Consider the following 6,325-nt stretch of genomic DNA (forward strand, 5'->3'; position numbering starts at 1 on the left):
ATCTTTTTTAAAAATACAAAGCTGCTCATAGGCAACAAATATACTGGATGCTGGGGACAGAATCTAGAAGTTACTCCAGCCCCCTGAAGCCCCTTACCTGCCCAACTTTTAACTTCTTTACCACTGACCATCTCCCAATATATCATAAAACCTGCTTATTCGTATTTATCTGGTTTATGTCCACTCCCTGGAGGCAGGGATCCTGGTGTTTTGTTCATGGCTAAATCCTCATGTCCTAGAGCACAGCCACAGTAGGTGCTCTATAAGTGTGTGTTTTTAAATTGTGGTAAAATGTACGTGCCATAAAATTACCATTTTAACTGTTTTGGGGCGTGTGATTCAGTGGCTTTAAGTATAAGAAACTATTCCCGTTAAAACACTTAACCCCCCCATTCATAAAATATCTGTAATTTCATGACTGGCTTATTTCGATTAGCATAATGTTTTCAAGGTTCATCCATGCGGTGGCATGTATCAGTTTCATTTATTTTAGAATTGAAAAGTATTCCTTTGTAGGATATACCATATTTTGTTTACCATTCATCCATCAGTGGATACTTGAATTGCTTCCACTTCTTCATCACTGTGAATAATACTGCTGTGAACATGGGTGTGCAAATCTCTCTGAGTCCTGCTTTCTTTTGCATGTACACTTAGATGTGGAGTTGCTGGATTGTATGGTAATCTGCATTTAACTTTCGGAACCACTGAAGCATAAACATATTTTGAATTCAGTAATCCAATGTCAGGGGCCCAGAAGGAGAGTAAGAACTTGTCCTCAAAATCCTTTTGTGTCTTTTCAACTTGGAACCATGTGAATGAATCACTACTTAAAAGAAGTAACTCTATAAAAAGGAAGAATGACAGTATAGGAATGTTTCTTGGCACCACTTGGAAACCACATAATTGTCCATCCATGGGAGAAGAGACAGATAAATTGTAGCCTATTAATGTGCAAATGTTGCATGGATAGAGCAGTGAAGCCAAGAGAAATAGAGTGCCCCCCACAACGTGGGTGAAATTTATGAACAGAAATATAGATGGCATATCTCCATTTATTTTTTTTTTAAGATTTTATTTATCTAATCATGAGAGACACACACAGAGAGGCAGAGACACAGGCAGAGGGAGAAGCAAGCTCCATGCAGGAAGCCCGACGTGGGACTCTATCTTGGGACTCCAGGATCATGGCCGGGCTGAAGGTGGCGCTAAACCGCTGAGCCACCCGGGCTGCCCCATATCTCCATTTAAAAAAATAAAAAGAGGTGACTCAGTCAGTTAAGCATATGACTTTTTTTTTTTTTTTTTTTTAACCTTGGGGATAAAGGTCTTTATTCAACAAAGTTATCTCACTTGGTAAGTGTATGATTCTTGATTTTGGCTCAGGTCATGATCTCAGAGTCATGAGGTGGAGCCCCACTGCATCAAGCCTGGCAGCAGGCTGAATGCTGGGCGTGGAGTCTGCTTGAAATTCTTTCTCTCCTTCTCACTCTGCCCCTCCCTGCCTCTCAAAAAAAGAAAAAAGAAAAAAGAAAAAAGACAAATTCACCCCTATTTTCTTGTAATGACCTACATTTTTTACCTTCATGCTTACGGAGAATTTCTAATAGCATGAGAAAATGCTAATGAAAGCATTAACTACATAAAAAACAGAACTGTGTGGTCAGTATAATATCAAAATTACAAAAATTAAATTATATATACTAATATATATGTATATGGAATATATATGCAAGCAAGTTACAGAGTCCAGCATATGGATAGAATTTTCATAAAGGTCAAGGACAGGCTTTCTCCCTAGGTCTTGGCCTTGGCTGTTCCCTGCCTGGTATATGTTTCCCTGGATATCACTATGGCTCCACCCCAGCTCCCTCAGGTCAGAAAAGGGGTTGCAGACCCCCATTCCCACCCAATTTCAAATTTTAACTCCCTGCTTTGCTTTGTCCGTATCATGTCACCATCAGCCACACTGCATATTTTACCTATTTATCCTTCTTCTCTGCTATCTTCTCACCTAGAATATCCATGCCACAGGGGCAGAGAATTTTTTAAAAGAATTTTAAATTTTGTTTGTTTGTTTGTTTGTTTATACATGAGAGACATAGAGAGAGGCAGAGACATAGGTAGAGGGAGAAGCAGGCTCCCTGCAGGGAGCCTGATGCGGGGACTTGATCCTAGAACCCCGGGATCACAACCTGAGCCAAAGGCCGATGCTCAACCACTGAGTCACCCAGGTGCCCAGACTTTAATTTTGTTTAAAAGATATATTTATTAGAGAGAGAGAAAGAATGAGTGAGAGGGGCAAAGGCAGAGGGAGAGAGAATCTCAAGCTGACTCCCACTGGGGGAGGAGCCAGACCTGGGGCTCGATCCCATGACCCTGAGATCAGGACCTGAGGTGAAACCAAGAGTCAGATGCTTAACGGACTGTGCCACCAGGCATCCCAAGGGCAGGAAATTTTATTTGTTCTCCTCTCTGCGATGTTCCTTGAGATCTAGAGCAGGGCCAAATCCACCACAGATGCTTGAGAGATATGTGTTGTGTAAATGGAAAGCAGCCTTCTTCACTGCTTAGGCGGCAGGAGTGGATGGCACCTCTGGACAGCAGCTGCTCCTTCCCAGGTTAAGAGCAGGGAGTGAAAGCATAGATTCTCCACTGTATTTATGCTGTTTTATTTTCCTGAGTGGATTTGTTTTCTTTTTTTAATCATGTTAAAATTAACATAGTGTAGGGACACCTGGGTAGCTCAGCAGTTGAGCATCTACCTTTGGCTCAGGGCGTGATCCTGGGATTGAGTCCCGCATTGGGTTCCCTGTGGAGAGCCTCTGCCTGTGTCTCTGCCTCTCTCTCTCTGTCTCTCATGAATAAATTAATAAATCTTTTTAAAATAAATAAAAATAAAATAAACACAGTGTAAAACTTCCATTTTAACCACTTTTAAGTGCATAGTTCAAGGGCACTAGGGACATTCACATTGTTGTGCAACCATCCCCACCATCCATCTCCAGAATTCCTTTTTCTTCCCAAATTGAAACTCTGCCCCATTAAATTCTAATTCCCCGTCCCCTTTCCCCCAGCCTCTGGCCCCCATCATCTACTTTTCTTCTCCATAAATCTGACTCCTCTAGGGACCTCATATAAATTGGAATAATCTACTTTCATATATGGTTTCTTGCACTTAACATAATGTTTTAAGGTTGATTGTGGCATGTGTCAGAGCTTCATTCCTTGTTATGATTGAATATTCCATTTTATGGCTATACTACATTTTGTTATCCATTCACCTATTGATGGACACCTGGGTTGTTCCCACCTTTTGCCTAGCTGATTTTTTAATGTATTTCCAACCCCTTTTCGAGTGCCTGAAATATGTCCTAGTCAAACGATTCTGCAAAAGAGAACTAGATGCAGTGGAAAGGAAAGATCACCAAAAAATATCATTAAATGAAAAAATAGGGACTCTTGGGTGGCTCAGTGGTTGAGCATCTGCCTTTGGCTCCCATCGTGATCCTGGGGTCCTGGGATCGAATTCTGCATCAGGCTCCCTGCAGGGAGCCTGCTTCTCCCTCTGCCTATTCTTTGCCTCTCTCTCTCTCTCTCTCTCATGAATAAATAAATAAATAAAATCTTTAAAAAAAATAAAAAGAGGGATCCTTGAGTGGCTCAGCAGTTGAGTGTCTCCCTTTGACTCAGGGCATGATCCCAGAATCCTGGGATCGAGTCTCGCATTGGGTTCCCTGCATGGAGCCTGCTTCTCTCTGCCTGTGTCTCTGCCTCTGTGTGTGTGTTTCTCATGAATAAATGAATAAAATCTTAAAAAAAATAAAAATTAAAAATAAAAAGAAATAAAAAAGATAATAGCACTCACTCTGCACCTGGTTCCAAGTTCTTACATGTATTAGCTCATTTGAGGTTCCTGACACATCTTGAGCTTGGGACTCCAATTAGCCACATTCTCCAGAGGAAGAAACTGAGCATGGGGAAGTTAAGCATTTGCCCAGTATCACACAGTGGCAGAGCTAGGATTTGAACCCAGACCTTCTGGTTCCCGCCTTCGTGTAACTCCTCTATTTCCTCCTGAGACCAGCATAGAGTATCCAGTTTGAGGCTGCTCTTAGGAATTTCCTGGAAGCATGTATTTACATGTGCTCAACAGTGTATTGCCCTTTCTTGGAAAGATTCCCAGAAAACTGACCAAACTCATGGCTGTTTGGAGGAAGGGGCTGACTGTTCCATGAACTTTCCAATTTAAAAGAGCACAAAGGGATTTTGTTTTTAATTTACCCACCCTTGGCTTTTGCCTGGTCTGGTGGGAGCTCTAGGAGGCCCCTCCCTGCAGGGTTAGGGGAACCCCCCAATTTCAGCTTCCTCCTGAAAACCAACTAGGGACTGATGGCCAATTGTCCCAGTTTGCTCAGGACTGTCCCAATTGTAACCCTGAAAGTCCCCTCTGGGAATCTCCCTCAATCTTGGGCAAACCCCGACGACCACGCACGACGACCACGCACAATGCTCAATGCTCGACAAGACGCTGGACAGTCGGTGGGGTGAGCTGGAGCCTCCCTGCTGGTACCATCTGGTCTGTGATGGAGGAGTTTGCAAAGGAGGACTTGTGCCCTGGAGGCAGGACATTAGCCTCACCAGCAGCCTCTCTGGTCTCTTTTTTCTTTAGCTGTCAGGTGGGGGTGTTGGTCTCACTTTAAAAGAACCTGAAAGGGGTGCCTGGGTGACTCCATTGGTTCAGAGTCTGCCTTGGGCTCAGGTCGTGATCTCAGGGTCCTGGAACTGAGCCCCATGTTGGGCTCTCTGCTCAGCAAGGAGTCTGCTTCTCCCTCTCCTTCTGCCTCTGCCCGCCCCCTTCACTCATTCACTCTCTCTTTCTCTCAAATAAGTTAATAAATAAATAAAACTTAAAAAAAAGAAGAAAAAAAAAAAAGAAGAACGTGAGAGAACCTCAGTGAATTCTAAGCACCCAATCCTGGGCCTGGCATCTAGTCTGGGACACTCTGAGTTATTATTATATTCTCATTACAGAGGTTATTACCATCATTAATATTATTAGTCATGATAGTCACTTGCCATTTCCCGTCCCCGCACCCCCTGCCCCTGGGATTCTGGACACCCAGTCCCAGGCTCACCCCATGCTCTGTGGTCCAGCCTCCATATCCATTGGAGGCTGCCCCATCTCACCCAGCTGGCTGTTGAAGAATCTGGCACCTTTGGTTTCCTGCAGCTATGCCTCTGGGGGCGGAGAGGAAGCCAAGGCCGGAAGGCCGTGGTCAACCCTTCTGCAGCAAGGACAGCAGCTAGGGCCCATAAGTCTCCTCAGGTCATGCACCCACCAGCCGCTTCTTCTTCTTCTTCTTCTTCTTCTTCTTCTTCTTCTTCTTCTTCTTCTTCAGATTTTTCATTTTTAAAAATTCTTTTTCTTCTTCAGATTTTTATTAATTTATTTATTCATGAGAGACACAGAGAGGCAGAGACATAGGCAGAGGGAGAAGCAGGCTCCCCGCAGGGAGCCCAATATGGGACTCCAGGATCACGCCCTGAGCCAAAGGCAGACGCTTAACTACTGAGCCACCCAGATGTCCCCCCACCAGCTTCTTAGGCAGCTAGTGGATGCCAAGTATAATTCCAGGTATTGGGGATACAGTGGAGAACCACACAGACATTCTAGAGCGGAAGAGAGGCATTAAACTCAGTGCTCAAAGAAACTTCCAATGAAATGTCAGATTGTCATAAAGACTGCAAAAAAAAACAGAGCAGGCAAAGAGAAAAAGATGGGTTTGCTGATTTAGATCTAGGTACTTCTGGGGAGCGGTGAGGGTTTATATCTTGGCCTGAGTAGTTTGTTGCGGTTGTTCTTCAAAACTGGGCCCACAGGAGAAGCCCACAAAAGCTTTCTTTAAAGCATGGTAAAGGAAAACTTTCCCTACCTACAACACTTCTGATATCCAATACGTGGGTTTTCCACACGGAACAACTCTGGTTTTCTGTGGACACCAACTGGGAGGAATGTGATCAGATATCAAAGGTGCGGTGATATAAGGATGACAAAGGATTCTTTACTCAGATGGATGAGCAGGCTAAAAATAGGCTCAGGCCAAGGTTGAGTGCTAGTCAAGTAGGCTCAGACTACTTTAGTCAAGGAGAGAGTCTTTGTCACCTCTCTGCCTCAGTTTCTTGCTCTGAAAACTGGGGACAATATAAGCCTCCAGAGGACTGCTGCCAGGATCAAATGAGATAATGCATGAAAACATTCAGTGCGTAGCCTTCTCAGTAAATGACAGCGACTTGCTGTATGTTGATTAGAACTCAGGTCAGG

Source organism: Canis lupus, chromosome 20 (assembly GCF_003254725.2).
Source record: "Canis lupus dingo isolate Sandy chromosome 20, ASM325472v2, whole genome shotgun sequence".
Taxonomy (NCBI): domain Eukaryota; kingdom Metazoa; phylum Chordata; class Mammalia; order Carnivora; family Canidae; genus Canis; species Canis lupus.